At 33.9% G+C, this 12,342-nt stretch overlaps 1 pseudogene; it reads right to left on the bottom strand.

Moving 5' to 3' along the window:
• Window positions 1-540: 540 nt before the first annotated feature.
• Window positions 541-6,082, bottom strand: LOC132629365 (GDSL esterase/lipase At1g29670-like; annotated as a pseudogene).
• Window positions 6,083-12,342: the final 6,260 nt, after the last annotated feature.

Below are 12,342 nucleotides of genomic sequence, written 5' to 3'. Positions count from 1 at the left end.
TGCGTTTTGCTTTTATTTTGAAAAGAGAAAAACTCATAGAAATATATATTCTATTAATCTAGTTTTAATAAATAAGTTAGTGAGTTTAGTATTTTCTTTATTACTTTTGTTTATAATTTTATTAATCTAAAAATCATTGTTACTGCATTTAATTTTATATTTAAAATAGAAAACAAAAAGGAAAGGAGAAAAAAACTAGAATAAGAAAAAAAAAGAAGAGACAAGAAATAACTTACCTGCTGATGTCGGCTGTGTGCTTCGGCGTCAGTTGCATTTCAGCAATGCAAAATAAAAGTGATGGCCCATTCGGGTAATATATTTCAGCCGAATGAGTAGTAGTAAATTAGTTCATGAAGGGGCATTCTCGTGTAATTAGTTTGTGTGCAGTAGACATTTTGTATTGTTTTCTCTAAAAAAAAAAACACCTAAAAGGCCAATTTAAACAAAGACTAATTGCCCAATATATAACTTCATGGATCAACGTCCTGGAACATAAACCATTTTACTCCATAAGACAAAGCGCGCTCGATGGAAATTCTCATTATAGAGCGTCGTAGAAGGTTACTACATTAAATATCCACGAAAATCACGAAGCACATGAAAATTACTGATCATCATTGTACAGTTTGTTGCCCGTGACAACCACTCAACAACAACATATTCAGTATAATTCCACAAGTGAGATCTGAGAAGGGTAGGATGTACGCAGACCTTACCCTTAACTTTATGATAGTTTGTTGCCCATGACCAAGTCACGAATATCCATAGGATAAGCATCAGAGGGTAGAAGGGCGTTGTAAGCTCTATTTATAGCAATGGAATTGGCGATTTCAGTCGGATGAATATTATCAGAAAAGAGGTGTATAGACCTAATGAGACATGGTGCTTTTCCTGCGATGCATTGCCCTTCAGGCATGGTCTTCAAAACTTGGCAGCATGGATAATTCAAAAGAGTTAGAGCTGGAAAAAAAAGAAAAAAATTAAAAATTGATAATATATTACAGTGTTGCATAATAAAACAGACATAGGAGGAGTAAGAAATTCAAACTTCATGAGTTCTGAATTTTAGAACGACAACTTCAAGGGCTAGTAATTGGGTTGTAAATAACTTCTTAAAAAAATACAATATTTGAGCAAACATTATCGGGTTCGACGAACCCATAGCTGTGCTTCTACCTCCGCCCCTATGTATACAGTGGCGGATGGAGAACATAAGTAATTGGTTCATATGAATCCATCGTTTTTGTACATGGAGATAGGTGAAAAATTACAAATTTACCCTCTTCCGTTTCATTAAGTGACTTAGTTTAATTTTACTAGGCACAAAGTGTAAGAAAATAAGGGGCACTTTTGAATTTTATGATCTTATACTAAATATGTGTGCATGTACAACAATTATCTTTAAATCATGTGGTTTTAAACAAGTCATATACACTGTTAAAATTATAGAGTTATCAAATAGAAAAAGAGACACGCTTTATTAAATAGATTAAAAATGAAATTATCACTTAAATTGAATTGGAGTGAGTAATATATAAATTAGATTATGAACCCATAATTTCAAAAGTGTAATGATTTTTGTGGTAAAACCTAAAGATTAAACCCATTAAATCAAAATCCTGAATCTGCTTCGGTATAGATAAAACTAATGTTAACATACCGATCGGTGATGAAATGCTGTAAATGTTTATATATATGAATTGTGCGTCTGGTAAATTGGTATTGAGATCATCAACAAGAGCTTTTAGGTTTTTGTTGAATAATTGAACTGCTTTATTTGTTGAATCCACACATAATAGTGTGCTGTGTTTTTTCAACTCTTGTGGAATGCAGCCAATTTGGGGCAGTCCAAAAAGGGTGATTTTCCTTGCTCCATCTTCATACAAATCCTAGTACCCATAAAATTCCAATATGAGTCATAGAAGTATTCTAATCAACTCAAAACAGTTATTTATAACACGTTTACTTTTTAAAAAAATATGAATGTAACAATCTGCACCAAAAGAAGATTATTCAAACCTTTAATTGTTGGGAGTACTGTTCTATCAAGATTGTTGCGTACTAACTTGGTGTGTACAAATGACTTGTTGGGTATATATCTGGCAAGAGAAAATTATTGATGTAGTCATTGTTACATATTCCCACAATGAAGAGGCACTTATTCAAGTACTTTTTGGCTGAGGGTGCATTCCCCAGTAGATCAGCAATACGAGAAATTGTGACTTTATGATTTTGCGATTGTTTGCCCAAGTAATTCCGATCGCCCTGAAAATTAATCTCTCTTTTGTAAGTATCAAACAGCTTTAGTTTGATTCTAATAGACGATCAAATATAAGCTAATCTTAGAGGAAAAATTATTGATTAAGCTTTACTGGAGGGGCGTGATTATATAATCTAGCTTGTTCAGCTAGGATAAGAAAAAGGTTTAATGAAATTATGCCTTATCTTATGTTTCATGAAATGCATATAGAGTCAAATGAAATGGTAGAATTATATATCATACCTTATCATATTTGGACAAATAAAGGGATTTATTTAGTATTGTAAGTTCAATCATACTAACGATATGCCGTGTGCTATAAAAACGGTTGAGGAATTCTTGCTCCAGCTACTCCTAGAGCTCTATGGAATCAGGTTCGAGATTTGTGTACCAATAAAAAGCATTTTCTTTCAGAGATCGGACGAGCTGCTCAACGAGATAATCACCATAAGTCTTAGCATTGTTGCACATCTCGATGAAGTGCGCTACATATTGTTTGGCATTTCCTTTCCCATCAAAATGTTGCAACTTAGGAGGTTGATAGCCAACATGCATCTTCAAGTTATTAATCAATTGCGTATACGAATTTGCATACGTGAGAGAAGGTATGGATGAGGACTCAGATTTATCTGTATGGCCCCCATGATGAAGTCCTTCAATTGGTCAACAGAAATCAAAACTTCAACGGAGACTTGAATTTCTTTGGTTGTTGTAGTTTTCTTTGTGGAGGACTGTCCTTTCTCTTGAATTTTAGAAAGCTTTATAGGCCTGATTCTCTCTCAGCCATGCTCTCCAAATTATTTTTCAATTTCGAAAGTTTGGCATCTAGTTTTTGCACGTGCTTTGTCAAACCTTCAACTGCTTTAGTCAAACTTGCAAGTTGTTCTTCTATAGTAAAAGCGTCAATCATCATTGCTTGCAAGACCATCGCGGAGGATGAAAAATGATGTAGATCACTACTTGAACAGAATTTAGACAGGGAGCAACTTGATAGGAAATTGAAGTGTATCCAGTGTTCAAGACATCATGATCATCATCTTCTTGCATGAAGGGGTTGTCATATACTTGCAGTGGAGTGCCATAGTTAAATTGTTCATTCGACCACCTCATCAATATTATTCCCTTCCACAAGCAAGCGGGAAGAGGGTACCTTTTTGGAGAAGATGAACCATAGGTTTAAGGAGGTGACCCTTAATTGAGTCGGATTTAGGGTGTGCTGGGACCTAAGTTAATTCAAGTATTGATTTTAATTTCTTAAATATCTTTTTCTAAAAATTTACAGGTGCCACATCATTAAATAGGTATCAAAAATTGTAAGTGCGGTTGAAATGACCATGGAGACTAACTAGGCAAAGTTGGATAACTTTTAAAAGACAAAATAAAGATAAGTGACTTTAGTAGCTAATTACTTAAGACATGCGACATGAAAATTAGCTCCTATTTTTTTTTTTAGCCCCAATAGTGCAAAATATAACATGTTTTTATATGATTGAACACCCCTTGCCAATTATAGATCTCATACTCCTTTTGTCTCAATTTATGGGATACACTTTCCTTTTTAGTCTGTCCAAGAAGAATGATATATTGCTATATTTAAAAATAATTTTACTTAAAACTTCCATTTTTATCCTTAATGAAATGGTTTACAGCCATACCAATATCTATGACTTATTTTAGACTACAAATTTTAAAAGTCTTCATTTTTTTTCTTAAACTTTGTGGCTAGTCAAATTATATCACTTAAATTGGGACAAGGAGAGTAATAATCTTCCAGAATTGCTATAGTTAGAGAAAAAGATTCTTGGTGGAAGGCTCCTCTCTTCTTTATTAGTAATACCGGTAAGTCTGTATGAAGTCTAATAGGAAGTCCAATTGATTGGTTTAAACTATTCCAAAATACTTTTGCGAACATAATTACGCTAATTTATACATTAAATCAAGAGTTTATACCAAATCTTTAACTCTATGAAAACTTAAATATATTTATTTCGATTTACATTTGAACAAGAAGATAAAATTTCTTATTCTTAAGATATATTGCTATCATATAATATACTTAATTAGATATCATTTTGCTTCACAAGATTAATAGCAAAGTAACAAAAATAGTTATAGCGGGATAAGTCGCAAATATCCAACTATACTTACAACATGACTTCCTGTTTCGTTGCGAATTCCAGCATAACCAGATGCATAATTCACCCCTTGCAATAACTCATCACCAGTTGCACTTGCAAAAGGTGGAATGTAGTGATCAAAACCAAGGTGTTCGGCTACAATTTAAGGAAACAACATAAGCTAATGGATATGACAAAGTCAAAACTAAAACATACGGTAAACAAGATCACTAATAACAAAATGATGCTACTAATTACGTTTGCGGATTATAAATTAAAATATTGTACGAAATAATCAGAAATATCAAAAGATGTTAAAGATATGTTAAATAAATCAATTTATGACCTCTCTAATGATTTAAAATTTCAGATAAGAATATAAGATGAACACACATTTTCAACATATGGAATCATATTTGTTAGAATAGTTAGTGTTATTGGAGTATTTGGCAGAATGAAATTTGTCCTCATTGCTAAGATTGAAGAAAGTAGAAGTGTTTTTAAACACTTTTTATGTTACTTGATTTGAATTATCTGAAAATAGTTTTGGAGGAAATCAAAAAGTTTGGCTGTATTATTAAGTAGGCTGAAATTAATAATATTTTTTAGTCACCTATCAAAAATAAAAAAATAATTTAAACCTTTTTATTTTTAATTAATTAAGAAAATTACTTTTAAGAAGTTTTCAAATTTGAGATAGGTGACTGTTAATTTTAAAAGATGTCTGTTGGTAAGGTTTTGAGTCTGTTGATTCCAACAAACTCCTAAAAATATTTTAAATCCCCGTATCTTCTCCAAAACAAATAACAATTATAATACATATCTTCTTCTCTTACTGCTCACTGCAAAACATATTTGTTCTTGTGTGAAATTCGAATTTATTGCTGAAAACTCCAACATTATTGGCTTTAAAAAAATCGAGAGGAATTCTGCCACCATGGATCTGTGCATCAACTAAGTGGGAGGATATTTTCTGTTTCTAGAATCTATTTTCTAACAATATCAGACAGATATTTCTGTTCTCACCGTTACCCATGCATGTGAATAAGCGTGTTGGACACTTAATTAAGCAATAAAAATGTATGTTGTTTAACACCATAACCTTTTAAATAACATGATCACATGCTTCAACAAATTATAAGAGCAGATGTAGATAATCTTAAAGCTTGGAGAAAGAGAAAGACCTAGTAAGTCAACCATATTCCGGCCATTGGTGTATCGACCAGTAGGACCATCAGGGAAGTCAACTCCATAAGGTAGATAATTAGTCTTTCCCGTTGTGTTAAGGTCATTGTTGTTGCCATTATCAAGTAACGAATCCCCAAAAATGAAATAGCAAGGTACTTGTGGTGCACCTTCAACTAAGTACAGTATTAAAAATACAGTTAGTGTTGTAACATAACACGCCATTGGGAGAAGTCTAAGAAGAAGTAGATGAAAATTTTAGGGAACTATCGATTTGAATGGTGTTGATTAAGGTGAGAGATGCACTAGAATATATAGGAGAGGCTTTTACTTTGTTGTAGAATTTTTATTTCATCATTATTCGTGCTTGCTTGAGGGGTAGCGTGGGGGCAATTGAAAAGATTTAATTTGTTGGAAAGTTTTTAACAAATGTGAGGACGATTCTGAAAACGAAAGGAAAAATAAGTTGGGAGCATTTCTATCTACTCCTTTCAAGGATAAGGGAGCATTCTCAAGCATATATCTTGTTCTTCCTTATGTACCATATCTTCCTCACGGTACTCACCACATATCTATCATATTTCAATTTGACCCAAGATCAGGTTTTTGAAAATATATATTGTTAGAAAAGATACACCCTCCGTCGTATGTTACGTGACACACTAGGCACAAAGTTTAAGAAATAAATGAAGTTGTTTGAATTTGTTGTTTAAAATAAACTTTAGATATTTATGTGGATATAAATCATTTCATGAAGGATAAAAGAAGAATTATAAAGTTAAGTTGTTTCTAATTATAACAATGTGACATTCTTTTTGAGATAGATTAAAACAAAAATTATGCCACATAAATTGAAATGTAGGGTAGTTTCGAAATAGTCCCTTGAGTATGCACTGAACAATTTTAGTCCTTTCAGTTTTTCAAAATGTAACACTTTTAGTATCCGTCAAACATTTAGCTAACTCTGTTTTAAAATTTAATGGGAATAATGAAAAAAAAAATTAGTAGAAACTCACATTTAGAAGTACAATTTTTGTAGTTTCTACTATTTCGGATTTACTTCTATAGTCTGGTGCAACTTTTTGTAAGTGTAATTTCTGCTCTTTTTTTTTTTTTTTTTTTTTTTTTTAATCTTGTTAATTAGTGTCTAGTGCAGTGTTTTGTGTTGTATATTTTAGGATTTGATGAGACTTTTTATTTTTTATGCTAGACCATTTTATCATTTCCGTCAAATCTAACGAACGATCATACTTTGTTAAATATTTAATAGAGACTGAAAATGTTAACTTTTGGTAAATTTTAAGGATCAAAATTGTTCAATGCATATTTAAGGAGCTTGAGTTGATTCATATATCTGGCATGACAATCAGGAAGTGTATATATAATGGATTGAGTTGCTATGGGGACTAATTATTGGTATCAATCAAAGTGGTGATGTTACTGAGCTTGATTTATCGAGGTTAGTGTAATGCTAGCTCGAGGACGAGCAACAGTCTAAGTGTAGGGTGGTGATCTTCAGCTAAAATTACATATATTTAGTCATCATTTAACTTACATTTTGGTGCAATGATTGTCTTTTGAGTATTAATTATATTTTTACTATGTAAAAATAAAGCTGTGTGAAGATAAATACATTTTGTGAAAAATTGATGAAAAAGTTTTGAAATTACTTTTTTAAAAAAAAGGGGGAGGGGGGGGGGGGGGAGGGGCGGGGGGGCGGGGGGCGAGAGAAAAGAAGAAAATATTGAAAATGAGGGGAGACACTAGGGAGACATCATAATGATCGGAAGAAGTGTAGTTGTACAAGAGAACTAACAATTGAGATTAGAGAATGAAATTGAAGACTTACTTCGCGTTCTGGGGCTTGCGAATTATATTCATCACATAGGTGTCTCGAGGGAAAACACGTCTCTGAACTTTATTTTGGCCATGTGCGCCACATTTGTTCAGCAAGAGTTGCACGAGCACGTATTTCTCTTGGTCCAATTAGATTTTGATTTTTAAAATTTCAAGTCTTTTGGTACATTTTTTTTTTCCCCCCTCTCATTTTAGGAGGATTTATAGTGTTTCCACACTTCCCCTCCAGTGTGACTCGAACCCAGGACCTACCGGTCGTGGGTGAAGGTGCTTAACCACTGAGCCATCCCTCACTTGTCAGTCTTTTGGTACATATAAATACATTTTGCACGGTTTTACACAATTTTAAGCTCAGAGAGAGTTTGAAGTCGCAGTGAAGGTCGGAATTATTGGGTTTTTCCTTTTCTTCACGTCTCTGAACTTTATTTTCGCCATGTGTGCCACCTTTATTTAGCAAGAGTTGCACGACACGGTATTTCTCTTGGTCCGATTAGACTTTGATTTTTAAAATTTCAGGTCTTTTGGTACTTATAAATATAATTTTGCACGGTTTTACACAATTTTAAACTTAGAGAGAGTTAGAAGTTGCAGTGAAGGTCGGAGTTATTGGATTTTTCCTTTTCTTCTCCTAACTACTGTTTTTATATTTTCTTTGGATGATTTGTTGTCTTTCCTCCATGTCTAGGTAGTGCTAAACTTCTTGTTCTACGGTTATGATTCTTTCATGATTGTTGTTATTTGAATATTGATTTCAATTAATTAGCTTATCGTATTAGTTTATCTACTTAATCCTTTGATTTTTTGATCACCAATTGAATACTATATGGAATCTAGAGTTCAGGTTGATAGAGGGAATTCTAGATTGCAAACAGGGTTAACTAGAGCATGATCTCAACCCTGGGCCTCGGGGAGAGAATTTGCATCTAGCATAGGTAGAAACATAGTTCATCTTGCTTGGTTAATATACTGCATTTGTGTTAAGGTTCATGACCATAAAAATAAAGGTGTAAAATAATACGAATAGGCAGCTAAAAACTCGAGAGATTTTCTTAGTCATAATATTGACCCTATTAATCAGTAAACCAGATAAATTAAGAAGTTGAATCAATTGAAGAATGCAAAGTGATTGTTAGATAGCTCATAAACCTAAATCGTTTTCATCACATTCATAACATAAAATTCCGCTCTTTCTTGGTAAAGTTCACTATTTGTTTTTTTTAGTTAGTTTGTAATTATAACCTTTGAATTTCATCTCTTGTACAATATTAGCATTAGTTAATTTAGTTTATGGTTGATCATAAGTCCCTGCGGGTTCGACATATGATTTTGAAAATCACTATATTACTTGTACGATCATGTACGCTTGTGTGTGCATTTGGGAGCAACAAGTTCTTAGCGCCATTGCCGGGAACTTAAAAATTATCTGTTTTTATAGATTATACTTTTACTTTTATCTATACAAGTGTTTTTAGTTATTCTATCTTTGTTTAGTTTTATGTATTTTTCTTAATAAGACATTTTTATATTGTCATGACTTAGCATTTTTTGAATATAACTTTGAAATTTATGTAGCTCGACGTGATATACTCACCATTTTTTCTATTACTTCGCTAAAGAAAAAATTGAGTTCTTACATGAGATTGAAAGTTTTTATTTGGCTGTTCACAATTTGGATGAGGATTTGAGTGCAAATGCAACGACCTGTTGGACCGTTATAGTGGTTTTGACCTAAGTATCCTTGTTGACCCTTCCCCAGAGTCCCGTTAGTATGATCTATGACTTAGTGAAGTCATTGGTTTAGTTCCCAAAAGGTTTGAGTATGATCTGAGTTATTGATGGAGGAACTAGTTAAGCTAACGAGTTGGAGTTGACCACGGTCAATTCTAGGTTAGGATGGCCCCGTGACAATTTTTTGGAAGTTCCAACAAGTTAATATGATGATTTTAACTTGTCCAAAAGTTTTGGTGAGGTGCTGAAGAGTTCCAGATAGGTTTGGATTTTGTCCCGCTCGTATTCGATGTTTTCGCCGTAGGTTTTTGGATAGAAAGGGTTCCACATTGATCAAACGACCTTTTTTTTTTGTGTAAGGTTCGAACCATTAGATCCGTATCGTAATTACGAAGCTACAGCAAAAAGCATCGTCGTGTTTCGTCTCCGTATGAGAGAGTTATGACCATTTTTGTGCAGACTGTTCCAGCAGGTCCGCTGTAGCAGACCCAGGGCTGCCATAGCAGGACCGCTGCAGCGGCCATGATGACCGCTGCAGCGACCGATGGGGCCAGAGAGCCCTATTTTTATATCTCAATTCTGAACCATTACCCACAAGACCCCAAAGTCAGTTTTCAAGAAAGAAAGAGGCAAATTTCAATCCGTTCATTAGTGAAAGCATCTTGGAGGGTAAGTCCCCACATTTATTTGTTCCTTTCCCTTTCTTCTTCAAGTTCCATGATTAGTTTAAGGTCCATCAATGGTGGGTGAAAATCCTATAACCCTAGAATTAGTAAACCCTAAAATAATTGATGGGTTATTGAGTTTGTTGTTGATTAATCATCTAGGAGTATAGATTATCATTTTCTAGGAATGGAATTTGATTTCTTATGGTTGAAATTGCATGTTGAGACTTAGGGTTTTAACCAAAATAGGAACTTTGTCCTAAAATCTATTTGAAAGGGTAAAATTAATTAGAAACCCATGAATTGAAACTCAATGATTGTACAGATAGAAGTTATGATAAATTCACCATTAAAGGATGGTTTCATCCATTGAAAAGGGTAGAAGTAAGTGGGTCTTCTTCCCCGAATTGTTGTTATTTTTTAAATATATGGTTTGTTGCTTACTTAGCATCATAATGTTAGACTTTGATTGTTTTGAGGTGCTTCGGAAACAAAAGGCTCGTATGGAGTAGTTCGTGGCTCCTGTTCTGCATTCGAGATAGGTTGCGGCTTACTTTAGTTAGACTTTGATTAGCGAAACATATGTATTGTGTAGAATTGATGGGAGAAAGCATGATTAGGTCTTTGGACATAGTGTTTTGGTTGAATATTAGCTAGGTTGGTATGACTTCTAATTTTGTGGGCTTGTCGCCATTAATTTATGTACTGAAATATGAGGTGTAGTTGTATTCATACTGTGGTGATTCAGGATGGATTTCTATTAGGTTGATTGTTGTTGATGGTGGCTTGTTGCCCTGCTGTTGTGATTAGACTTATTACCTAAAATGTCGTGCTGCACTCAGTTCTCTCTTATTGTGACACATATCATCGGAGAAAGGAAGGATAATGAGTTTAGACTTGAATTGTGATATAAACTTATGACAGTACATAGATGCAAATTTAATCTATGATTTACTGTTGATGATAATATATAGAATAATGGAGCATCTTGGTGATACAAGACTAAGTTGTGAGGCGTACTTGCTATATTTGGAAGTAAAGAGGGACATAGACTCTTATGTTGGTTCAGACGGTTTCTATGATTCATTTCATGATTGACTTGATCTAGGTCTTGATACAACTTGTGGCTTGTGACTTATACCTTCATTATTGCTTCATTGGCTTGCATTGATTTACTATGTTTACACTCATTTATGCATTCATACACTCATACATGATGGAAATGGTTCGGAAACGATTCATGAAAGACTTGTGGCATGATGCCTTGTGTTTGACATTTATATTGCTAATTTTTCATAGTCCATACATACTAATGAAATGGAATACGTTGAGACATACATTGTGATGTGAAATTAGTAAAGAAGTTAATATAATCTTCTTGTTAAAGTTGTGATACTATTTGATTCATGGTACTTGATAATCGCTCATTAAAAGTGATGTGACAATATATAGATATATGTATATGAAAAGGCACATTTGACATGGGGTAACGATGTGGCCTAATTGTGAGCTCGTGGTCCGAGGTTCATTCCGGATCGAGAGGTATATATATGTGAAAAGGCATATTTGACCGATGGTGAGGGTGTGGCCTTGAATGTGGCTCGGTTTCGAGGAGTGAATCTAGAACAAGTGGTACATGAACACCATGGGTCCCCTGCAGGTCATGACATGGACACCATGGGTCCCCTGCAGGTCATGACTTCTGGGCATTAACACCAGTGAGCATGTGTGTACAGTGAGTATTTGGCCAGTGCATTGCATGCACTTCATTATATTTTGCATTGTACATCATTAAATTTTATTCTGCATTTTGATATGGATGTTGAATGCCTATTAAGACTTGACAGACTTGCAATTTAGAAGCTTCATCTTAGGTTTTGACTCTGTTATGGGATATTCTGTGACTTGAATTTGAGTATTAAGTGCCTGTGTGTTTATCTTGTTGATTTTATGCTTATATACGCGAACTAATCTTAGTTGGTCTATGATGCTTACCGGTACATAGTGTTTGTACTGATGCTGCACCCTTTTTGAGTGCAGATTGTGTTCCAGAGATTCCATCCAGAATACATCTCTAGCTTGAAGCTAGTTTGCTCAATCAGATTTGAGGGTGAGCTTCTACCCATGGCATGCCACCTGAAGATCTCTCTTTTCAGATGTCTACTTCCATTCCAGACATTATTTATTAGTATATTTGACATATATTTCATTCTTTAGACATTGTTGGTTAGAGTCCTTGTATGATGACTTTCAGATTTTGGGGGTGTAATAGTTATGACTTCCGCACTTATATTATTTATTATTTATGACTTGGTCAGACTATTTATTCGTTCACTTATTTATTGATTGTCAGAGTATAAATGATTAAAGAAGTTGAAATTGGCTAGTGATTAATGGGTTAACGGGTAAGGGTTCGCCTATTAGTGATAATAAGGTAGGTGCCCGTACGATCCGTAATTTGAGTCGTGATAGTAGGTTGATGCATTTAACTCTCAATAGCTTAATGATGAGTTGTGTGTAGTTGAAATAG

Source organism: Lycium barbarum, chromosome 2, assembly GCF_019175385.1.
Source record: "Lycium barbarum isolate Lr01 chromosome 2, ASM1917538v2, whole genome shotgun sequence".
NCBI lineage: Eukaryota > Viridiplantae > Streptophyta > Magnoliopsida > Solanales > Solanaceae > Lycium > Lycium barbarum.
Note: the sequence above shows the minus strand (reverse complement) of the source record. Positions and strands in the feature narration are given on the sequence as shown.